This window comes from Pleurodeles waltl, chromosome 4_2 (assembly GCF_031143425.1).
Source record: "Pleurodeles waltl isolate 20211129_DDA chromosome 4_2, aPleWal1.hap1.20221129, whole genome shotgun sequence".
In the NCBI taxonomy this organism is placed as follows: domain Eukaryota; kingdom Metazoa; phylum Chordata; class Amphibia; order Caudata; family Salamandridae; genus Pleurodeles; species Pleurodeles waltl.
Genome location: NC_090443.1, coordinates 1,006,917,998 through 1,006,943,659, shown reverse-complemented (window position 1 = coordinate 1,006,943,659; position 25,662 = coordinate 1,006,917,998). Strand labels below are relative to the sequence as shown.

The window sequence follows — 25,662 nt, the reverse complement described above, 5'->3', positions numbered from 1 at the left end:
CTACTCTACGACTGTGAGTACCAAAACCTGTCCCCACTGAGCCCCCACAGCGCCGCCTGCAGAGGGAATCCCGAGGCTTCCCCTGACCGCGACTCTCTGAAACCTAAGTCCCGACGCCTGGAAAAGACCCTTCACCCGCAGCCCCCAGGACCTGAAGGACCGGACTTTCACTGCAGAAGTGACCCCCAGGAGACCCTCTCCCTTGCCCAAGTGGAGGTTTCCCCGAGGAAGCCCCCCTTGCCTGCCTGCAGCGCTGAAGAGATCCCTTGATCTCTCATTGACTTCCATTGCGAACCCGACGCTTGTTCTAACACTGCACCCGGCCGCCCCTGCGCCGCTGAGGGTGAAATTTCTGTGTGGGCTTGTGTCCCCCCCGGTGCCCTACAAAACCCCCCTGGTCTGCCCTCCGAAGACGCGGCTACTTACCTGCTGGCAGACTGGAACCGGGGCACCCCCTTCTCTCCATTGAAGCCTATGCGTTTTGGGCACCACTTTGAACTCTGCACCTGACCGGCCCTGAGCTGCTGGTGTGGTAACTTTGGGGTTGCTCTGAACCCCCAACGGTGGGCTACCTTGGACCAAGAACTGAACCCTGTAAGTGTCTTACTTACCTGGTAAAACTAACAAAAACTTACCTCCCCCAGGAACTGTGAAAATTGCACTGTGTCCACTTTTAAAATAGCTATTTGTGAATAACTTGAAAAGTATACATGCAATTGAACTGATTCAAAGTTCCTAATGTACTTACCTGCAATACCTTTCAAACAAGATATTACATGTTAAATTTGAACCTGTGGTTCTTAAAATAAACTAAGAAAAGATATTTTTCTATAACAAAACCTATTGGCTGGATTTGTCTGAGTGTGTGTACCTCATTTATTGCCTATGTGTATGAACAACAAATGCTTAACACTACTCCTTGGATAAGCCTACTGCTCGACCACACTACCACAAAATAGAGCATTAGTATCTCTTTTTACCACTATTTTACCTCTAATGGGAACCCTTGGACTCTGTGCATGCTATTCCTTACTTTGAAATAGCACATACAGAGCCAACTTCCTACATTGGTGGATCAGCGGTGGGGTACAAGACTTTGCATTTGCTGGACTACTCAGCCAATACCTGATCACACGACAAATTCCAAAATTGTCATTAGAAATTGATTTTTGCAATTTGAAAAGTTTTCTAAATTCTTAAAAGTCCTGCTAGGGCCTTGTGTTAGTCCCTGTTAGCATTTCTTTTAGAGTTTAAAAGTTTGTTAAAAGTTTGAATTAGATTCTAGAACCAGTTTTAGTTTCTTAAAAAGTATTCCAACTTTTAGAAGCATAATGTCTAGCACAGATGTGAATGTGGTGGAACTCGACACCACACCTTACCTCCATCTACAGATGAGAGAGCTAAGGTCACTCTGAAACTAAAGAAAATAACAATGGGCTCCAAACCTACCAAAGTACAGCTCCAGGAGCTTTTGGCAGAGTTTGTGTAAGGAAATGCCTCCTTGGCATGGTTGCCCCCTGACTTTTTGCCTTTGCTGATGCTATGTTTACAATTGAAAGTGTGCTGAGGCCTGCTAACCAGGCCCCAGCACCAGTGTTCTTTCCCTAACCTGTACTTTTGTATCCACAATTGGCAGACCCTGGCATCCAGATAAGTCCCTTGTAACTGGTACTTCTAGTACCAAGGGCCCTGATGCCAAGGAAGGTCTCTAAGGGCTGCAGCATGTCTTATGCCACCCTGGAGACCTCTCACTCAGCACAGACACACTGCTTACCAGCTTGTGTGTGCTAGTGAGGACAAAACGAGTAAGTCGACATGGCACTCCCCTCAGGGTGCCATGCCAGCCTCTCACTGCCTATGCAGTATAGGTAAGACACCCCTCTAGCAGGCCTTACAGCCCTAAGGCAGGGTGCACTATACCATAGGTGAGGGTACCAGTGCATGAGCATGGTACCCCTACAGTGTCTAAACAAAACCTTAGACATTGTAAGTGCAGGGTAGCCATAAGAGTATATGGTCTGGGAGTCTGTCAAACACGAACTCCACAGCACCATAATGGCTACACTGAAAACTGGGAAGTTTGGTATCAAACTTCTCAGCACAATAAATGCACACTGATGCCAGTGTACATTTTATTGTAAAATACACCACAGAGGGCACCTTAGAGGTGCCCCCTGAAACTTAACCGACTATCTGTGTAGGCTGACTAGTTTTAGCAGCCTGCCACAAACCGAGACATGTTGCTGGCCCCATGGGGAGAGTGCCTTTGTCACTCTGAGGCCAGTAACAAAGCCTGCACTGGGTGGAGATGCTAACACCTCCCCCAGGCAGGAATTGTCACACCTGGCGGTGAGCCTCAAAGGCTCACCTCCTTTGTGCCAACCCAGCAGGACACTCCAGCTAGTGGAGTTGCCCGCCCCCTCCGGCCAGGCCCCACTTTTGGCGGCAAGGCCGGAGAAAATAATGAGAAAAACAAGGAGGAGTCACTGGCCAGTCAGGACAGCCCCTAAGGTGTCCTGAGCTGAAGTGACTCTAACTTTTAGAAATCCTCCATCTTGCAGATGGAGGGTTCCCCCAATAGGGTTAGGATTGTGACCCCCTCCCCTTGGGAGGAGGCACAAAGAGGGTGTACCCACCCTCAGGGCTAGTAGCCATTGGCTACTAACCCCCCAGACCTAAACACGCCCTTAAATTTAGTATTTAAGGGCTACCCTGAACCCTAGAAAATTAGATTCCTGCAACTACAAGAAGAAGGACTGCCCAGCTGAAAACCCCTGCAGCGGAAGACCAGAAGACGACAACTGCCTTGGCTCCAGAAACTCACCGGCCTGTCTCCTGCCTTCCAAAGATCCTGCTCCAGCGACGCCTTCCAAAGGGACCAGCGACCTCGACATCCTCTGAGGACTGCCCCTGCTTCGAAAAGACAAGAAACTCCCGAGGACAGCGGACCTGCTCCAAGAAAAGCTGCAACTTTGTTTCCAGCAGCTTTATAGAACCCTGCAAGCTCCCCGCAAGAAGCGTGAGACTTGCAACACTGCACCCGGCGACCCCGACTCGGCTGGTGGCGATCCAACACCTCAGGAGGGACCCCAGGACTACTCTGATACTGTGAGTACCAAAACCTGTCCCCCCTGAGCCCCCTGAGCCCCCACAGCGCCGCCTGCAGAGGGAATCCCGAGGCTTCCCCTGACCGCGACTCTTTGAACCTAAAGTCCCGACGCCTGGGAGCGACCCTGCACCCGCAGCCCCCAGGACCTGAAGGACCGGACTTTCACTGGAGAAGTGACCCCCAGGAGTCCCTCTCCCTTGCCCAAGTGGAGGTTTCCCCGAGGAATCCCCCCCTTGCCTGCCTGCAGCGCTGAAGAGATCCCGAGATCTCTCATAGACTAACATTGCGAACCCGACGCTTGTTTCTACACTGCACCCGGCCGCCCCCGCGCCGCTGAGGGTGAAATTTCTGTGTGGACTTGTGTCCCCCCCGGTGCCCTACAAAACCCCCCTGGTCTGCCCTCCGAAGACGCGGGTACTTACCTGCAAGCAGACCGGAACCGGGGCACCCCCTTCTCTCCATTCTAGCCTATGCGTTTTGGGCGCCACTTTGTACTCTGCACCTGACCGGCCCTGAGCTCCTGGTGTGGTGACTTTGGGGTTGCTCTGAACCCCCAACGGTGGGCTACCTTGGACCAAGAACTGAGCCCTGTAAGTGTCTTACTTACCTGGTTAACCTAACAAATACTTACCTCCCCTAGGAACTGTGAAAATTGCACTAAGTGTCCACTTTTAAAACAGCTATTTGTGAATAACTTGAAAAGTATACATGCAATTTTGATGATTTGAAGTTCCTAAAGTACTTACCTGCAATACCTTTCGAATGAGATATTACATGTAGAATTTGAACCTGTGGTTCTTAAAATAAACTAAGAAAAGATATTTTTCTATACAAAAACCTATTGGCTGGATTTGTCTCTGAGAGTGTGTGTACCTCATTTATTGTCTATGTGTATGTACAACAAATGCTTAACACTACTCCTTGGGTAAGCCTACTGCTCGACCACACTACCACAAAATAGAGCATTAGTATTATCTCTTTTTGCCACTATCTTACCTCTAAGGGGAACCCTTGGACTCTGTGCATGCTATTCCTTACTTTGAAATAGCACATACAGAGCCAACTTCCTACATTGGTGGATCAGCGGTGGGGTACAAGACTTTGCATTTGCTGGACTACTCAGCCAATACCTGATCACACGACAAATTCCAAAATGGTCATTAGAAATTAATTTTTGCAATTTGAAATTTTTCTAAATTCTTAAAAGTCCTGCTAGGGCCTTGTGTGTTAAGTCCCTGTTTAGCATGGTCTTTTAGAGTTTAAAAGTTTGTTAAAAGTTTGAATTAGATTCTAGAAACAGTTTTAGATTCTTAAAAAAAGTATTCCAACTCTTAGCAGAATAATGTCTGATACAGAGATGCAGGTGGTGGAACTCGACACCACACCTTACCTCCATCTTAAGATGAGGGAGCTAAGGTCTCTCTGTAATATAAAGAAAATAACCATTGGCTCCAGACCTACCAAAATTCAGCTCCAGGAGCTGTTGGCAGAGTTTGAAAAAGCCAACCCCTCTGATGATGACATCACAGAGGAAGAAATTAGTGACTTGGAGGCCAATGTCCCTCCTCCAGTCCTAAATAGGGAGAACAGGACCCCTCAAGTCCTGTCTCCAACTGTGTTAGTCAGAAATGGTGAGTCCCTCACAGGAGGGTCCCACATTTCTGAAATCACTGAGGATGCTCTCAGTGAAGATGACCTCCTGTTAGCCAGGATGGCCAAAAGATTGGCTTTAGAGAGACAGCTCCTAGCCATAGAAAGGGAAAGACAAGAGATGGGCCTAGGACCCATCAATGGTGGCAGCAATATAAATAGGGTCAGAGATTCTCCTGACATGTTAAAAATCCCCAAAGGGATTGTGACAAAATTTGAAGATGGTGATGACATCACCAAGTGGTTCACAGCTTTTGAGAGGGCGTGTGTAACCAGAAAAGTGAACAGATCTCACTGGGGTGCTCTCCTTTGGGAAATGTTCACAGGAAAGTGTAGGGATAGACTCCTCACACTCTCGGGAAAAGATGCAGAATCTTATGACCTCATGAAGGGTACCCTGATTGAGGGCTTTGGATTCTCCACTGAGGAGTACAGGATTAGGTTCAGGGGGGCTCAAAAATCCTCAAGCCAGACCTGGGTTGACTTTGTTGACTACTCAGTGAAAACACTAGATGGTTGGATTCAAGGCAGTGGTGTAAGTAATTATGATGGGCTGTACAATTTATTTGTGAAAGAACACCTGTTAAGTAATTGTTTCAATGATAAACTGCATCAGCATCTGGTAGACCTAGGACCAATTTCTCCCCAAGAATTGGGAAAGAAGGCGGACCATTGGGTCAAGACAAGGGTGTCCAAGACTTCAACAGGGGGTGACCAAAAGAAAGGGGTCACAAAGACTCCCCAGGGGAAGGGTGATGAGACAACCAAAACTAAAAATAGTAAAGAGTCTTCTACAGGCCCCCAAAAACCTGCACAGGAGGGTGGGCCCAGAGCCTCTTCACAAAACAATGGGTACAAGGGTAAAAACTTTGATCCCAAAAAGGCCTGGTGTCATAGCTGTAAACAGCATGGGCACCAAACTGGAGACAAGGCCTGTCCCAAGAAAGGTTCCACTCCAAACTCCCATCCAGGTAACACTGGTATGGCTAGTCTCCAAGTGGGATCAACAGTGTGCCCAGAGCAAATCAGGGTCCACACTGAAGCTACTCTAGTTTCTGAGGGTGGGGTGGATTTAGCCACACTAGCTGTCTGGCCGCCTAACATGCAAAAATACAGACAGCAACTCTTAATTAATGGGACTAGAATAGAGGGCCTGAGGGATACAGGTGCCAGTGTCACCATGGTGACAGAGAAACTGGTTTCCCCTGGCCAATACCTGACTGGAAAAACTTACACAGTCACCAACGCTGACAATCAGAGAAAAGTACATCCCATGGCAATGGTTACTTTAGAATGGGGAGGGGTCAATGGCCTGAAACAGGTGGTGGTCTCCTCAAATATCCCAGTGGACTGTCTGCTTGGAAATGACCTGGAGTCCTCAGCATGGGCTGAGGTAGAACTAAAAACCCATGCAGCAATGCTGGGTATCCCTGAACTGGTGTGTGTGAAAACAAGAGCACAGTGCAAGGCACAGGGTGAACAAGTAGAGCTGGAGTCCGGAAGAATGGCCCAGCCTACCAAGAGAACAGGAAAGTCAGTTGGGAAACCAACTGCAACACAGCAAAAGAAAGGGAACCTCTCTTCTCAGGAAGAAGTTCTGCCCTCTGAGGGAACTGAGCCTTTGGAGCTTGAACCTTATCAGGTTGAGCTCTTAGGCCCAGGGGGACCCTCAAGGGAGGAGCTGTGTAAGGGACAAGAAACCTGTCCCTCTCTTGAAGGCCTTAGGCAGCAAGCTGCTGAAGAGTCCAAAGGCAAGAAAAATGGAACGCATAGGGTCTATTGGGAAGATGGACTCCTGTACACTGAGGCCAGAGACCCCAAACCTGGTGCCACTAGGAGAGTGGTAGTGCCTCAGCTGTTCAGGAAGTTCATCCTAACATTGGCCCATGACATTCCCCTTGCTGGACATTTGGGACAAACCAAGACGTGGGAGAGGTTAGTCAACCACTTCTACTGGCCCAATATGTCCAACATGGTTAAGGAGTTTTGCCTCTCCTGCCCCACCTGTCAAGCCAGTGGTAAGACAGGTGGGCATCCAAAGGCCCCCCTCATTCCACTTCCAGTGGTGGGGGTTCCCTTTGAAAGAGTGGGTGTGGACATAGTTGGTCCACTAGAACCTCCCACAGCCTCAGGAAATATGTATATCCTGGTAGTAGTGGATCATGCTACCAGGTATCCTGAAGCTATTCCCCTTAGGTCGACTACTGCCCCTGCAGTAGCCAAGGCCCTCATTGGTATCTTTACCAGAGTGGGTTTCCCTAAGGAGGTGGTGTCTGACAGAGGTACCAACTTCATGTCAGCATACCTAAAGCACATGTGGAATGAGTGTGGAGTGACTTATAAATTCACTACACCATACCATCCACAAACTAATGGCTTGGTTGAGAGATTCAACAAGACATTAAAAGGCATGATCATGGGGCTCCCAGAAAAACTCAAAAGGAGATGGGATGTCCTCTTGCCATGTCTGCTTTTCGCTTACAGAGAGGTGCCACAGAAGGGAGTAGGATTCTCACCCTTTGAACTTCTGTTTGGTCATCCTGTAAGGGGACCACTTGCCCTTGTTAAAGAAGGCTGGGAGAGACCTCTCCATGAGCCTAAACAGGACATAGTGGACTATGTACTTGGCCTTCGCTCTAGAATGGCAGAGTACATGGAAAAGGCAACCAAAAACCTTGAGGCTAGCCAACAACTCCAGAAGTTTTGGTATGACCAAAAGGCTGCACTGGTTGAGTTCCAACCAGGGCAGAAAGTCTGGGTTCTGGAGCCTGTGGCTCCCAGGGCACTCCAGGACAAATGGAGTGGCCCTTACCCAGTATTAGAAAGGAAGAGTCAGGTCACCTACCTGGTGGACCTGGGCACAAGCAGGAGCCCCAAGAGGGTGATCCATGTGAACCGCCTTAAGCTCTTCCATGACAGGGCTGATGTGAATCTGTTGATGGTAACAGATGAGGATCAGGAGGCAGAGAGTGAACCTCTCCCTGATCTTCTGTCATCAGACCCAAAAGATGGCACAGTAGATGGAGTGATCTACTCAGACACCCTCTCTGGCCAACAGCAAGCTGATTGTAGGAGAGTCCTACAACAGTTTCCTGAACTCTTCTCCTTAACCCCTGGTCAGACACACCTGTGTACCCATGATGTGGACACAGGAGACAGCATGCCTGTCAAGAACAAAATCTTTAGACAGTCTGACCATGTTAAGGAAAGCATCAAGGTGGAAGTCCACAAGATGCTGGAATTGGGAGGGATTGAGCGCTCTGACAGCCCCTGGGCTAGCCCAGTGGTCTTAGTCCCCAAACCTCACACCAAAGATGGAAAGAAAGAGATGAGGTTTTGTGTGGACTACAGAGGGCTCAATTCTGTCACCAAGACAGATGCTCATCCAATTCCAAGAGCTGATGAGCTCATAGACAAATTAGGTGCTGCCAAATTCCTAAGTACCTTTGACTTGACAGCAGGGTACTGGCAAATAAAAATGGCACCTGGAGCAAAAGAGAAAACAGCATTCTCTACACCTGATGGGCATTATCAGTTTACTGTTATGCCCTTTGGTTTAAAGAATGCCCCTGCCACCTTCCAAAGGTTGGTGAATCAAGTCCTTGCTGGCTTGGAGTCCTTTAGCACAGCTTATCTTGATGATATTGCTGTCTTTAGCTCCACCTGGCAGGATCACCTGGTCCACCTGAAGAAGGTTTTGAAGGCTCTGCAATCTGCAGGCCTCTCTATCAAGGCATCCAAATGCCAGATAGGGCAGGGAACTGTGGTTTACTTGGGACACCTTGTAGGTGGAGGCCAAGTTCAGCCACTCCAACCCAAGATCCAGACTATTCTGGACTGGGTAGCTCCAAAAACCCAGACTCAAGTCAGGGCATTCCTTGGCTTGACTGGGTATTACAGGAGGTTTGTGAAGGGATATGGATCCATTGTGACAGCCCTCACTGAACTCACCTCCAAGAAAATGCCCAAGAAAGTGAACTGGACTGTGGAATGCCAACAGGCCTTTGACACCCTGAAACAAGCAATGTGCTCAGCACCAGTTCTAAAAGCTCCAGATTATTCTAAGCAGTTCATTGTGCAGACTGATGCCTCTGAACATGGGATAGGGGCAGTTTTGTCCCAAACAAATGATGATGGCCTTGACCAGCCTGTTGCTTTCATTAGCAGGAGGTTACTCCCCAGGGAGCAGCGTTGGAGTGCCATTGAGAGGGAGGCCTTTGCTGTGGTTTGGTCCCTGAAGAAGCTCAGACCATACCTCTTTGGGACTCACTTCCTAGTTCAAACTGACCACAGACCTCTCAAATGGCTGATGCAAATGAAAGGTGAAAATCCTAAACTGTTGAGGTGGTCCATCTCCCTACAGGGAATGGACTTTATAGTGGAACACAGACCTGGGACTGCCCATGCCAATGCAGATGGCCTTTCCAGGTTCTTCCACTTAGAAAATGAAGACTCTCTTGGGAAAGGTTAGTCTCATCCTCTTTCGTTTGGGGGGGGGGTTGTGTAAGGAAATGCCTCCTTGGCATGGTTGCCCCCTGACTTTTTGCCTTTGCTGATGCTATGTTTACAATTGAAAGTGTGCTGAGGCCTGCTAACCAGGCCCCAGCACCAGTGTTCTTTCCCTAACCTGTACTTTTGTATCCACAATTGGCAGACCCTGGCATCCAGATAAGTCCCTTGTAACTGGTACTTCTAGTACCAAGGGCCCTGATGCCAAGGAAGGTCTCTAAGGGCTGCAGCATGTCTTATGCCACCCTGGAGACCTCTCACTCAGCACAGACACACTGCTTACCAGCTTGTGTGTGCTAGTGAGGACAAAACGAGTAAGTCGACATGGCACTCCCCTCAGGGTGCCATGCCAGCCTCTCACTGCCTATGCAGTATAGGTAAGACACCCCTCTAGCAGGCCTTACAGCCCTAAGGCAGGGTGCACTATACCATAGGTGAGGGTACCAGTGCATGAGCATGGTACCCCTACAGTGTCTAAACAAAACCTTAGACATTGTAAGTGCAGGGTAGCCATAAGAGTATATGGTCTGGGAGTCTGTCAAACACGAACTCCACAGCACCATAATGGCTACACTGAAAACTGGGAAGTTTGGTATCAAACTTCTCAGCACAATAAATGCACACTGATGCCAGTGTACATTTTATTGTAAAATACACCACAGAGGGCACCTTAGAGGTGCCCCCTGAAACTTAACCGACTATCTGTGTAGGCTGACTAGTTTTAGCAGCCTGCCACAAACCGAGACATGTTGCTGGCCCCATGGGGAGAGTGCCTTTGTCACTCTGAGGCCAGTAACAAAGCCTGCACTGGGTGGAGATGCTAACACCTCCCCCAGGCAGGAATTGTCACACCTGGCGGTGAGCCTCAAAGGCTCACCTCCTTTGTGCCAACCCAGCAGGACACTCCAGCTAGTGGAGTTGCCCGCCCCCTCCGGCCAGGCCCCACTTTTGGCGGCAAGGCCGGAGAAAATAATGAGAAAAACAAGGAGGAGTCACTGGCCAGTCAGGACAGCCCCTAAGGTGTCCTGAGCTGAAGTGACTCTAACTTTTAGAAATCCTCCATCTTGCAGATGGAGGGTTCCCCCAATAGGGTTAGGATTGTGACCCCCCTCCCCTTGGGAGGAGGCACAAAGAGGGTGTACCCACCCTCAGGGCTAGTAGCCATTGGCTACTAACCCCCCAGACCTAAACACGCCCTTAAATTTAGTATTTAAGGGCTACCCTGAACCCTAGAAAATTAGATTCCTGCAACTACAAGAAGAAGGACTGCCCAGCTGAAAACCCCTGCAGCGGAAGACCAGAAGACGACAACTGCCTTGGCTCCAGAAACTCACCGGCCTGTCTCCTGCCTTCCAAAGATCCTGCTCCAGCGACGCCTTCCAAAGGGACCAGCGACCTCGACATCCTCTGAGGACTGCCCCTGCTTCGAAAAGACAAGAAACTCCCGAGGACAGCGGACCTGCTCCAAGAAAAGCTGCAACTTTGTTTCCAGCAGCTTTAAAGAACCCTGCAACCTCCCCGCAAGAAGCGTGAGACTTGCAACACTGCACCCGGCGACCCCGACTCGGCTGGTGGCGATCCAACACCTCAGGAGGGACCCCAGGACTACTCTGATACTGTGAGTACCAAAACCTGTCCCCCCTGAGCCCCCACAGCGCCGCCTGCAGAGGGAATCCCGAGGCTTCCCCTGACCGCGACTCTTTGAACCTAAAGTCCCGACGCCTGGGAGCGACCCTGCACCCGCAGCCCCCAGGACCTGAAGGACCGGACTTTCACTGGAGAAGTGACCCCCAGGAGTCCCTCTCCCTTGCCCAAGTGGAGGTTTCCCCGAGGAATCCCCCCCTTGCCTGCCTGCAGCGCTGAAGAGATCCCGAGATCTCTCATAGACTAACATTGCGAACCCGACGCTTGTTTCTACACTGCACCCGGCCGCCCCCGCGCCGCTGAGGGTGAAATTTCTGTGTGGACTTGTGTCCCCCCCGGTGCCCTACAAAACCCCCCTGGTCTGCCCTCCGAAGACGCGGGTACTTACCTGCAAGCAGACCGGAACTGGGGAACCCCCTTCTCTCCATTCTAGCCTATGCGTTTTGGGCGCCACTTTGAACTCTGCACCTGACCGGCCCTGAGCTGCTGGTGTGGTGACTTTGGGGTTGCTCTGAACCCCCAACGGTGGGCTACCTTGGACCAAGAACTGAGCCCTGTAAGTGTCTTACTTACCTGGTTAACCTAACAAATACTTACCTCCCCTAGGAACTGTGAAAATTGCACTAAGTGTCCACTTTTAAAACAGCTATTTGTGAATAACTTGAAAAGTATACATGCAATTTTGATGATTTGAAGTTCCTAAAGTACTTACCTGCAATACCTTTCGAATGAGATATTACATGTAGAATTTGAACCTGTGGTTCTTAAAATAAACTAAGAAAAGATATTTTTCTATACAAAAACCTATTGGCTGGATTTGTCTCTGAGAGTGTGTGTACCTCATTTATTGTCTATGTGTATGTACAACAAATGCTTAACACTACTCCTTGGGTAAGCCTACTGCTCGACCACACTACCACAAAATAGAGCATTAGGATTATCTCTTTTTGCCACTATCTTACCTCTAAGGGGAACCCTTGGACTCTGTGCATGCTATTCCTTACTTTGAAATAGCACATACAGAGCCAACTTCCTACAGTTTGAAAAAGCCAACCCCTCTGAGGATGGCAACACAGAGGATGAAGATAGTGACTTGGAGGGAAATTCCCCCCCTCCAGTCCTACTTAGGGAGAACAGGGCTTCTCAAGCCCTGACTCCACAAATAATAGTCAGAGATGCAGGTTCCCTCACAGGAGGGACCAACAACTCTGAAATCACTGAGGATAACTCCAGTGAAGAGGACATCCAGTTAGCCAGGATGGCCAAAAGATTGGCTTTGGAAAGACAGATCCTAGCCATAGAAAGGGAAAGACAAGAGATGGGCCTAGGACCCATCAATGGTGGCAGCAACATAAATAGGGTCAGAGATTCTCCTGACATGTTGAAAATCCCTAAAGGGATTGTAACTAAATATGAAGATGGTGATGACATCACCAAATGGTTCACAGCTTTTGAGAGGGCTTGTGTAACCAGAAAAGTGAACAGATCTCACTGGGGTGCTCTCCTTTGGGAAATGTTCACAGGAAAGTGTAGGGATAGACTCCTCACACTCTCTGGAAAAGATGCAGAATCTTATGACCTCATGAAGGGTACCCTGATTGAGGGCTTTGGATTCTCCACTGAGGAGTATAGGATTAGATTCAGGGGGGCTCAAAAATCCTCGAGCCAGACCTGGGTTGACTTTGTAGACTACTCAGTAAAAACACTAGATGGTTGGATTCAAGGCAGTGGTGTAAGTAATTATGATGGGCTGTACAATTTATTTGTGAAAGAACACCTGTTAAGTAATTGTTTCAATGATAAACTGCATCAGCATCTGGTAGACCTAGGACCAATTTCTCCCCAAGAATTGGGAAAGAAGGCGGACCATTGGGTCAAGACAAGGGTGTCCAAAACTTCCACAGGGGGTGACCAAAAGAAAGGGGTCACAAAACCTCCCCAGGGGAAAGGTGGTGAGACAGCCAAAAATAAAAATAGTAAAGAGTCTTCTACAGGCCCCCAAAAACCTGCACAGGAGGGTGGGCCCAGAGCCTCTTCACAAAACAATCCTGGGTACAAGGGTAAAAACTTTGATCCCAAAAAGGCCTGGTGTCGTAGCTGTAATCAGCCTGGACACCAAACTGGAGACAAGGCCTGTCCCAAGAAAGGTTCCACTCCAAACTCCAATCCAGGTAACACTGGAATGGCTAGTCTCCAAGTGGGATCAACAGTGTGCCCAGAGCAAATCAGGGTCCACACTGAAGCTACTCTAGTTTCTGAGGGTGGGGTGGATTTAGCCACACTAGCTGCCTGGCCGCCTAACATGCAAAAATACAGGCATCAGCTCTTTATTAATGGGACAAGTGTAGAGGGCCTGAGGGATACAGGTGCCAGTGTCACCATGGTGACAGAGAAACTGGTTTCCCCTGGCCAATACCTGACTGGAAAAACCTATACAGTCACCAACGCTGACAATCAGACTAAAGCACATCCCATGGCAATGGTAACTTTAGAATGGAGAGGGGTCAATGGCCTGAAACAGGTGGTGGTCTCCTCAAACATCCCAGTAGACTGTCTGCTTGGAAATGACCTGGAGTCCTCAGCATGGGCTGAGGTAGAACTAAAAACCCATGCAGCCATGCTGGGTATCCCTGAACTGGTGTGTGTAAAAACAAGAGCACAATGCAAGGCACAGGGTGAAAAAGTAGAGCTGGAGTCTGGAAGAAAGGCCCAGCCTACCAAGAGAAAAGGAAAGTCAGTTGGGAAACCAACTGCAACACAGTCAGAAAAAGAGAACCTCTCTTCTCAGGAAGAAGTTCTGCCCTCTGAGGGAACTGAGCCTTTGGAGCTTGAACCTTATCTTTGTCAAACACGAACTCCACAGCACCATAATGGCTACACTGAAAACTGGGAAGTTTGGTATCAAACTTCTCAGCACAATAAATGCACACTGATGCCAGTGTACATTTTATTGCAAAATACACCCCAGAGGGCACCTTAGAGGTGCCCCCTGAAACTTAACCGACTGTCTGTGTAGGCTGACTAGTTCCAGCAGCCTGCCACACTAGAGACATGTTGCTGGCCCCATGGGGAGAGTGCCTTTGTCACTCTGAGGCCAGTAACAAAGCCTGCACTGGGTGGAGATGCTAACACCTCCCCCAGGCAGGAGCTGTAACACCTGGCGGTGAGCCTCAAAGGCTCACCCCTTTGTCACAGCACCGCAGGACACTCCAGCTAGTGGAGTTGCCCGCCCCCTCCGGCCCCGGCCCCCACTTTTTGGCGGCAAGGCCGGAGAAAATAATGAGAATAACAAGGAGGAGTCACTGGCCAGTCAGGACAGCCCCTAAGGTGTCCTGAGCTGAGGTGACTAACTTTTAGAAATCCTCCATCTTGCAGATGGAGGATTCCCCCAATAGGGTTAGGATTGTGACCCCCTCCCCTTGGGAGGAGGCACAAAGAGGGTGTACCCACCCTCAGGGCTAGTAGCCATTGGCTACTAACCCCCCAGACCTAAACGCGCCCTTAAATTTAGTATTTAAGGGCTACCCTGAACCCTAGAAAATTAGATTCCTGCAACAACAAGAAGAAGAACTGCCTAGCTGAAAACCCCTGCAGAGGAAGACCAGAAGACAACTACTGCCTTGGCTCCAGAAACTCACCGGCCTGTCTCCTGCCTTCCAAAGAACTCTGCTCCAGCGACGCCTTCCAAAGGGACCAGCGACCTCTGAATCCTCTGAGGACTGCCCTGCTTCGACGACGACAAGAAACTCCCGAGGACAGCGGACCTGCTCCAAAAAGACTGCAACTTTATCCAAAGGAGCAGCTTTAAAGACCCCTGCAATCTCCCCGCAAGAAGCGTGAGACTTGCAACACTGCACCCGGCGACCCCGACTCGGCTGGTTGAGAACCAACACCTCAGGGAGGACCCCCGGACTACTCTACGACTGCGAGTACCAAAACCTGTCCCCCCTGAGCCCCCACAGCGCCGCCTGCAGAGGGAATCCCGAGGCTTCCCCTGACCGCGACTCTCTGAAACCTAAGTCCCGACGCCTGGAAAAGACCCTGCACCCGCAGCCCCCAGGACCTGAAGGACCGGACTTTCACTGCAGAAGTGACCCCCAGGAGTCCCTCTCCCTTGCCCAAGTGGAGGTTTCCCCGAGGAAGCCCCCCTTGCCTGCCTGCAGCGCTGAAGAGATCCCTTGATCTCTCATTGACTTCCATTGCGAACCCGACGCTTGTTCTAACACTGCACCCGGCCGCCCCCGCGCCGCTGAGGGTGAAATTTCTGTGTGGGCTTGTGTCCCCCCCGGTGCCCTACAAAACCCCCCTGGTCTGCCCTCCGAAGACGCGGGTACTTACCTGCTGGCAGACTGGAACCGGGGCACCCCCTTCTCTCCATTGAAGCCTATGCGTTTTGGGCACCACTTTGAACTCTGCACCTGACCAGCCCTGAGCTGCTGGTGTGGTAACTTTGGGGTTGCTCTGAACCCCCAACGGTGGGCTACCTTGGACCAAGAACTGAACCCTGTAAGTGTCTTACTTACCTGGTAAAACTAACAAAAACTTACCTCCCCCAGGAACTGTGAAAATTGCACTAAGTGTCCACTTTTAAAATAGCTATTTGTGGATAACTTGAAAAGTATACATGCAATTGAACTGATTCAAAGTTCCTAATGTACTTACCTGCAATACCTTTCAAACAAGATATTACATGTTAAATTTGAACCTGTGGTTCTTAAAATAAACTAAGAAAAGATATTTTTCTATAACAAAACCTATTGGCTGGATTTGTCTCTGAGTGTGTGTACCTCATTTATTGTCTATGTGTATGTACAACAAATGCTTAACACTACTCCTTGGATAAGCCTACTGCTCGACCACACTACCACAAAATAGAGCATTAGTATTATCTCTTTTTACCACTATTTTACCTCTAAGGGGAACCCTTGGACTCTGTGCATGCTATTCCTTACTTTGAAATAGCACATACAGAGCCAACTTCCTACAGCACCTTAGAGGTGCCCCTTGAAAAACCTACCAGTATCTAGTGTGCTGGCTGACTGGTATCGTTCAGCCTCCCACCACCAACAAGTTTCTGACCCCCCTACTGGTTAGAGCCCACGCTCTCTGAGGTAAGAAACAATACCTGCTCCGGAGGAAGATGTTCACACCTCTTCCAGCAGGATGGCTAGTGATTTAGCATATGAAGGCAAGGGGATTCAAAGCCCCTGTCGCATTTGATATGTGATCCCGGCTTCCCCCAGAAATGGTTGATGCCACCCCCTGCCCCGAGGCCCATTTGGCAACTGAACAGGTGGAAAATTAGCTATGCAGTAGGTGTGTGCCCCCCATATTATACATTTCCTTGGTTTGGGTTTACCTTTTTGGAGGGTTCAGACCTATCCTGTATATAATGGTCTACTATACTATGTGCTTAACATACAAAAATTGCACTTATATGATTGGTCGTGGTAATTATTTTGATTCATATGTATCTAGATTTTGAATAAGGTTGCCTTTGTTTGATTGTAGCCCTGACGAAGTCGAAGGTGTATGTGCCCAAGTGACGAAACAAGTGTTGGCTCAATGTGCATTTGGAACTACATGGGGTTATTGCAGTGGTCTTCAAGCTTTTTAATGCCGTGCCCCCCATTGAAAAAATAAAACTTTGGGGCCCCCCCTCAGAATTTTTTACAATTATTTTAGAAAGATGGCAATGTTTGAATATGTCTAAACCTATTTAAACATTGCAGTTAAGTACGGTTACCTTTTTAAAACTGCAATGACATGCTTCTGCTTAAAACAAACGCATGTTATCTGTATAATATTTCTCTTGGCCAGAGTTTGGCACCCCCCCCCCCCCCCCCCGGGATCACTTGATGCCCCCCTAGAGGGGCCCACCCCCCGGTTTGAAGACCTCTAGTTTATTGTCACAAGAAGCCCTGTGAATCTATGCTGAGAATTGTAATAAAAAACAATGGACTACTTTAGACTTTACTTTTGAAATTTTGGGTTGCTCAGGGGTTTGGGTTGTTTATTGTGGGAAACATTGTGTTTTCAGTTACAGTAGTACGTGGCCCATTTTCCTCCTTTGAGCACCATTTTGTATGACTTTAATTTTTCCTCTACTTTAGCAGAGCTTTAGGAGAGTTATCCAAAATACAGAGATCTCCAATTACCTAGTGTGGGACCTCAATGCTATATACTGGGTATATTGCACTATATTGTTGTCAGAACCTTCTATTAAGAAGGAGATGATGCAAGGTTCTCAGAATGTGATGAGAGAAGTAGAGACAGATGTGGCAACTCAACTGAATGCACATTCTACACTTAATCACAACTAGCTTTGTGTCTCTTCTCGCTCCAAGAATGCCATTTTCCTTTCTAGTGGTGTATGTTAAGAATTGGTACTTTAAACACAATGTCTACCTCCGTTGCTGGGTGAGAGAAGAAGATAGGGAGAGATGAAGAAGGAGAGATGAGGATTTCCTGAAGCCCCGCTCGGAGGGATGTCAGAAAAGGAGTGGACTTGAGGCACAGACAATGCAAGTGTGATGGGGCGGAGCCTAAGAAGCCTCTCCAAAACCTGACATGTGCTTGCATAACAATTAATCAAACACCTGCACAGTGGAAACAGAAAACAAAATTACTATGACCAGTCTTCATTTTAGTTAGAGGCATGCTGATTAGTATATTGGGTGCTTTCTGTGGTTATTCACTGATAAATTCATTTCCATAGTACAAGGTATTCAGCCTTATAGAACTGTTTAATACTTTACTGCTGTCTCGGACACAGAGAGCTTTGCTGTTTTCAGAGATTCACTAGCTGTTTGGCAACAAAACTCAGCAGTGTTTTTTCTTATGTACAGATACAAAATTCATTTACCGGACCCGGCAATCATAAAAACGTATCTGTTTTTGTTTGTGCATCAGGCCTTCAAAAGTCATAAAAATGTTACTAGACCTGCAGGTCGAGTAGCTTGAAAAATGTAATCAATCTAACTGTAATGTACTTGACCCGGAAACGGGTCTCAAATTGTGTGATCGTAGGCAAATGTTGTATTTTAGTCTCCTTTTTCTTCATTCTCACATATGAGTGCACCTTCAAATATGTGAGTTTAACATTTCTGCTGTAAAAAAAAAAAAAAACACATCCTCTTTTGTTTGATTAAATACACTAAACATTTGCCCCATGTATAATACATTTAGCACACATATAGTGTGCACATGATCCAGGCATAAATTGCCTCTTAGTTTACCAATAGCTTTGCCATCAGGACAGGAGTGTTTCTCAGTTTATGGTCAAACACTCACTTTTAATAAATGTATTAGTAAAGCATGATGTGGTGGCTCACTCATTTACAGACAGTACATTTCCAAGAAATGTCCAAAAACCTTCCCACTAACTTGCAGCTTTACTGCTAAAACTATATAATGTATTAACAATAATCTATGAAAATTGGGTTTCAGAAAACATAATTTGCTAATCACCAAGGAAAGTGTTCTGACTTTTTTCTCATCCTATTAAAATATTTTTTCATCACAAAGAAGTACAAAAAATGGTCTTTCACAGCTACTGAAATATATTTTGACATGTTTGTAAAGTTGACTTTGTTATATTAATCTTGTGTGTTAGAAAAAAGCTTATATCAAAAGCATTTCACTTCACACAGGTCAGGCAGTTCACCGTACAAAATCTTGGAACTCTGCAGTCACAAGAAGTATTTGCATTGCAAGAAGACAAACTGACTTTTGATCTCAGTCTCTGAACACAGAGCAAATGTGACAAGAATAAGATTGCTAATTCAGTTTCTGACTGAACAGAACACCTGTTCTTTGTCCACTTGCCAGAAGGGTCAAGTGGAACCTAAAAATAGCTCAACCTCATTAAATAAAACCCGCAAATGAGAGTGGTTGAGTAGATTTTTTTTTAGCCCTGTGCACGAATAAACTGCTATTCCCAACTAAGGATGATAACAAGGTTCTCCGATCAATGTCAATACCAGAATATAATTCAGTTCCCAACAAATCCGGAACAGTGCTTTATGTACTGATTGGCTATGATTAAGTTCCTCATTGATTCTTCTTCTGAGCTTCTGTGTCTGTAGACTCTTGCAACCCTTGTTCGCTTTTTAACACATACTGGGGTAGAGTCTTTTTAACATATTAAAAAAGAAAGAGAAGAACTACTAATACACTGGAGAATTCCAGGCCAACTAGCTGGAGGAATAATGCACAGAATCCAGAAAAGATTCACACTGCAAAACAGGAATCTTCAGAAAGGGGCATACAACACAATGGGTAACAGTCCACATAAGAAGGAAAAATGCACCTGGGCTTTGAGTTTACGAGGAGGCTAACTGCCCTCTTACCATTTACTTGTGTCCAAAACTCACCGTAATGTGGTTTAGTTCAATGAGAAAATCTGCATCAGACACTGCCCCAGGGCACCTGTAAACACAAGAAAGAATGTAAGAAAGGCCCACAAATTTTAAGAGTTCAAAAATGACCCTTCTTTCGATTTTGCCGCCACATTTATAGAAAAAGACTCAGCTAATGGAAAATTAGACATACAAATCAAGGACTTGTCCATCACCAACGACTTCTGGTTTGATTTTTGCCCCTTGGGGAGGTTATACCTGCAAATGAAATTAACAGCAAACAGTCTCTCTACCTAGGTACTCTGCTCCATGCTGGTGGAAAACACACCTGATGCAATCACACACTGTAAGACTTGGGGGTGGAAAAGCAAACCTAAGTGAATGTCTATTTCCCACACCCAAAGACCACCTGAATGTGAACTCCAGACAGCTATAGCACGTCTACTAACCACAACTGAAGACCCCTTGAATGGGAACTCCGGCCACCTACTTCACCTGCCCACCCCCCACAATTCAAAGACTATCTGACTGATCTAGAGACACCTACAGCACCTGTCTACATCCCACAACCAAAGACCATCTGATTGTGAACTCCAGCAGGCAATATCCTCCATCTGAAGTTATGTCACTAGAAGTCCGGTTAGTTTCTGATACAACTGGGTCCTTTTGGAGAGATTAAAGTAAAACAAAAATGTCCAAGAGAAAGCAAGAGAGAGGGTGGGACTTCCCTGTTAATAGGCCAGTGGCTAGGAGCTATACCTTGGGATTTATAAAATGACAAAAATATGGAAATGAAGTGAATTACTCCTTTGCTCCCAAAGGTAAAACGCAGAATAGGACAGTAACCTATTTCTTCTGCAGCTAAATGTAAAGTTTAAAACTAGCACTGACCATGCTATATGGGGGCGAGGCAATCATTGATCTGGTCAGACTAGAAAAAAATGATTAGGTAACGCGAGTATTTTATACTATGCTGTCATATTGCCTACGATCCATCTCACTAAATGTTAATGGGTAAAGCAAAGTGCTCAGTGCCAGGCCAGTGTTAGGTGAATGGACCGCTGTAAAAGAAAGGGTGTGCGAGGTAGCCGGCGCACATGTACAGAGGAATTGGTTACTTGTAACATATCGCAAAGCACAGAAACCGCAGGTGTGGATAAAAGCGATTATAGGGGGAGAAGGAGAGAAGCACAAGCATGCATATCCATCATATAAAATAACAGCATACATGATGTTTCTAAAAATATTTTGAAGTCTGGCTCAGGAGCGTAGTTGAAACAATCATCAAAAGGTCTGGAGACTAAGGTGTAGGGCAGTGGTCTTCACACTATTTAATGCCCCAACTGTGGGGAGAAAAATAAACTTGTTATCGGGCCCCCCTCCAAACATTTTCACAATTATTTTATTAAAGTGCCATTGTTTAAACATTGCAGTTAAGTTCTGTTATCCATTTAGAACTGCAATTAAATACGTGATTGCCAGACATATTATTCTGGCGAGGCAGGCCTTATGAACATGTGAAAGGATCCACAGTCTGATTATTATAAATGGGGGTGAGGGGTTAGAAGAGGTTGGTGGGGAGGGAGTTCCAGGCCTTGGGGGTGAGGTAGGAGAAGGATCTGCCTCCGGTGGTGGAGCGTTGGATGCGGGGGGACTGTGGCGAGTGTGAGGTCGGCGGAGCTGAGGTGGCAAGTGGGAGTGTGGAAGTTCACTCTTTCATTGAGGTAGGTTGGTCCAGTGTTGATCGGAAGCCAGTGAAGGGATCCGAGGTGTGAGGAGACATGTTCATGTCATGGGAGGTCCAGGATGAGGCGGGCGGCTGCGTTCTGGATCCTCTGGAGTTTGCGTTTGAGTGTGGTGCCGGCGTAGAGTGTGTTTCCGTAGCCTAGCCTACTGATGATGAGTGCATGGGTGACGGTCTTTCTGGTCTCTATGGGAATCCATTTGAAGGTTTTTCGCAGTATGTGGAGGGTGTTTAAACAGGAGGAGGTGATGGCGTTGATTTCCTGGTTCATGGAGAGGGAGGGGTCCAGGATGATGCCGAGGTTGCATGCGTGGTTTTCAGGTGTTGGTGGGGGACCTAGGGCTGTGGGCCACCAGTTGTCGTCCCATATGGTGTTGTTGGGGCCGAAGATGATGATTTCGGTTTTGTTGGAGTTGAGCTTGAGGTGGTTTGCGGTCATCCATGTGGCGGTGTCAAGCAGTCCAGCGTGGAGGTTGGCTTTGGCGGTGGTAGGGTTTCCGGTGAGGGAGATGATGAGTTGGGTGTCGTCTGCGTAGGATATGATGGTGATTCCGTGTGGTCGGAGGATGTTGGCGAGCGGGGTCATGTAAATGTTGAAAAGGGTAGGGCTGAGGGAGGACCCTTGGGGGACTCCGCAGATGACGTTGGTGGCTGTGGAGTGGAAGGGAGGGAGGCAGACTTTCTGGGTTCTTTTGGTGAGGAAGGAGGTCAGCCAGTCTAGGGCCTTGTGTCGAATACCTGCGTTCTGGAGGCGTGTGCGGAGTGTTTGGTGGCAGACAGTGTCGAAGGCAGTGGAGAGGTCCAGGAGGATGAGTGCGACGGTCTCGCCCTTGTCGACTCTGGTTCTGATGTCATCAGTACATGCGATGAGGGTTGTCTCAGTGCTGTGGTTCTTGCGGAACCCAGAACAGGAGGTGTCGAGTGTGCTGCTTTCCTCTAGGAAGTGAGACAGGCGGGTGTTCACTAGTTTCTCAGCGATCTTGGCGGGGAAGGAGAGGAGTGAAATTCAGCGATAGTTGGTGAGGTCATCAGGGTCTGCTTTGGGCTTTTTCAGGAGTGCGGTGACTTCTGCGTGCTTCCAGGGGTCTGGGAAGGTGGTGTCGTCGAAAGAGCTGTTGATGATGTCGCGAAGCTTTGGAGCAATGGTTAGACTGGCTTTGTTGTAAATGCAGTGGGGGCAGGGGTCCCAGGGGGAGCCTGAGTGGATGGAAATAATGTTTTCAGTTTCTTCATCATTGGTAGGGGCTCAGGTGAGTAGTAGGTTGGGGGGGGGGGGGGGGATCTTTGCTGATCAAGTTGGTGCTGTGTGTGGCGGGTGAGTGTGGTGTGAAGCTGTTGTGTATGTCTAAGATTTTGCGGTGGAAATGGTTGGAGAGGGAGTCACAGAGGAGTTGTGTGTGCGTGGGGTCGATGTTGCTAGCTTTGGGTTTGGAGAGCTCTTTGATGATGGTAAAGAGTTCCTTGCTGTTGTGTGAGTTACTGTCTATGCGTTCCTTGTAGTATGCTCTTTTGGGGGTGCGTATGAGTTGGTGGTGTTTGCGAATGGTGGTTTTGAGGGTAGAGAAGTTTGTGGTTGAGGGTTCCTGTCGCCAAGCTTTCTCTGTTTTGCTGCATTCACGCTTGGAGTTAAGTGGTGAACCAGGGGGCGTTCTTGATGTTGCGGGTGGTGATGTTTTTTTTCTGAGAGGGGCGAGTGAGTCTGCGCAAGTTGTGATCCATTGTGTGAGGTTTTGGGCAGCAATGTTGGGGTCGTTGGTGTTGGGGGGGTTCTGCGCAAGTTGGGCGTTCAGGTGTTCTGTGGGGGATCTTGTCCAACATGCAGTAGGGTGTGGTGTGTTGGTGGTGGTGGTGGTGTGTAGGGGGTTTGGAGAAGGAGAAGTGGACACAGTGGTGGTCAGTCCAGTGGAGTTCGGTGGTGTGAGTGTAGGTTATGTGGTTGCTTGAGGTGAAGATTGCGTCTAGTGTGTGTCCTGCTGAGTGGGTGGGTGCTGTGACTAGTTGTTTGAGTCCGAGGTTCGTGAGGTTATCTAGAAGGGATGAGGAGTTGTGGTCGTGGGGGTTCTCCAGGTGAAAGTTTAAGTCACCGAGGAGGATGTAGTCTGTGTAGGTGAGGGCATGAGGGCTGATGGTGTCGGCAATGGCGTCACAGAAGGTGAGGCGAGGCCCTGGTGGTCTGTAGATGAGGGTTCCTCTGAGGGTGGTGTTGTCGTTTATGTGAATTAGGAAGTGCACGTGTTCTGCGCTGTCTAGGGTGTTGTGTGTGTTGGTGGTGACCTTAATGGTGTTTTTGTGTATAATGCGATGCCACCTCCTGGTTTGTTTAAGCGGTCTCTGCGATGGAGTTTGTAACCATCTGGGGTGGCTGCGGCTATGTCTGGCTCAGATGAGGGGTTCATCCAAATTTCCGTGAGGAACACAATGTCTGGTGAGTGTGATGTGATAAGGTCCCAGAGTTCGATGGCATGCTTGTGTAAGGAGCAGGTGTTTAGGAGTAAGCATTTAAGGTAGTTGCGGGGGCTGTTGTTGTTGCGGTGCGCGACGGTGTTGGTGTGGGGGGTGTTAGTGGTGCTGTGGGGTGTGTTGGTGTGGGGGGGTTTGGTGTTGCTGTGGTGGAGTGTGTTGGGGTTGTGGGGCTTGTTGGGGTAGGGTCTGTAGGGGTGGGTGGGGACTGTGTGCGAATCTTCTACGTTGAGGTTGTGGTGTCTGTTGTGGGGAGCATTGGGGTTGGTGGGGGGCGTTTGGGTTTTTCTGGTGTTTGTGGGGAGCAGGAGAACCGGCAGGCGTAGCAGGTGAAAGGTCTCTGCATGTGTTTGGGGTTGGCTTGGGTGCAGGCGGGTCCTGGCTTGAGGGAGTGGAGTGTGGTTGTTGAGTAGTGTTTTCTGGGGGGTGGGGGGGTCTGGGTTAGGAGGACCAGGGGGACTGGCGCTGGGTGCGGTCCTGGCGCTAGGCGCGGTCCAGACGCAGACGGGCTTGCCTCTGGTGCCTGGCTGCCATCAAGAGGGTGGGGTGGGAGGGTGGAGCAGCTGGGAGGCGGGAGGGAGGCCAATGGGTGTGCGAGGGGGGTGGGCCGCAGGGGAGGCAGCGGCAGGGGGAACAGTGACCGGCCAGAGCTGGTAGCAAAAACAGGCGGTGAGAGACAGGTGAAGCGAAAGATATACGGGGGCAGAGGGGCAGAGACGCGCAGAAAACACAAAGGGTCAGGACAGACGCAAAATACACGCCGATACAAATACAAATAACAGAAGCAGTATTACAGCAACACAAAGGAGAACTCGTGCGGCAAAAATAAACGGCGATGCAGATGACAGAAACAGGCGCATAAACAAATTACAGCAACACAGAAGGAATACTCACACGACGAACGCAGGGAAAGCCTACCACTAGGCACCAGTGATGAGGCGCAGGCGAGTGCCTGCGGGTAGAGGAGGGCCTCGAACTGCTGTCCAGGCGGCAGTCCACAATATCAGGGGCACGGAAGCAGGCTGGTGGAGCCAATAGAAACTCCTGGCCAGAACCCGGTCAGTGAGTTAAGAATGTGTGGATTCCCTTCCTTTTTTACACCTTCTCCCGGCCATGATATAAATGACAAAAGGTGCAAGTGATGGCCCATTACAGAGTGTCTAATTGGCGATCACTAAAACAAAACACTGGTATAATGCTTCTTTTAGCCAGAGCCTGACACCCCTCTCCCTCCCACCCCGACCACTTGAAGCCCTACTAAGGGGGCCCGCCACCCAGTTTGAAGACCTGCTGTAGGTATGAAATGAGTTGAGGCAATGAATAAGGTGATGCAGTCCACTTTTTAGTCTCCAGTTAAGCCACATTTAGGACTTCACAGTTCAGCCACGTACTTCTGGTCAGCACACCAGGCAGCCACACATTCACTTGGGAAAAAAGTGGTCTTGAGGTAGCATCTTCACTTACAGCGGCATAGCCAGCTCTGGCACACATTTGGCAAGTGCTGAGGGCTTCCAACTATGATGGCCATTCTCACACAATTTGGCAAAAAGTCAAGAGTGTGCCAGAGCGGTTTGCTCTGGCACACTCTGGAAAAGTACGGTGGCTGTTGTGGAACATTCCATTCAGGCTCTGTCCGCCCGAGTGGCCACAGGGTTATGAGTGAGTGCTTAAAAGGGCAATATGCTCAGGCTCACTCGGCTGTGCCACAAATCCTCCGCTTTAGCAAGGGTGATCGGCTCCAGTTCAGGAGCACACCTGTGACACTCTTAGACAGACTAAATGGTCCAGAGACAGACTGGCTCCGAGGTCTGCGTCAACTAAAATAGTTGAAAATGTAAGATTCTTTTTCACAAAAAGAGTTTTATTGATTACCTATTTATTGATTACTTGGCCAACAAGTGTTTCACAACACTACATTCACAGGGCACAACAGATCTCACTGGACTGTTGCCGGTTCTCATGCTGCCCAGCTCTTATTAGAAATAGAAAGACACCAGCTCTTGGTTGTGCAGCAGTCTTCTGGGTATTCTATGGAGCTCCCCTTCTTGGTCAGAGAGAACTTACAACCGAACAACAATGAGGTCAAGAGGTCTAACACAGGTAGAAAACAAGAAATGTTTAACCTCTCTGCTCTTTCAGAAACGGTTTGGGATGCTTCTTATTTCACATGCCCTTTTCAGGCTCTG

The 25,662-nt window shown here is 48.4% G+C and overlaps 1 protein-coding gene across 2 annotated transcripts in view; it reads right to left on the bottom strand.

Moving 5' to 3' along the window:
• The window catches only part of DMAP1 (DNA methyltransferase 1 associated protein 1), a 462,196-nt gene that overhangs the window by 399,856 nt on the left and 36,678 nt on the right, over window positions 1-25,662 (bottom strand). For both annotated transcript variants that reach the window (XM_069232858.1, XM_069232859.1), the window contains exon 2: window positions 19,288-19,342. The gene's annotated coding sequence lies outside the window, so the exon portion shown is untranslated. The remainder of the gene's footprint in view (window positions 1-19,287; window positions 19,343-25,662) is intronic.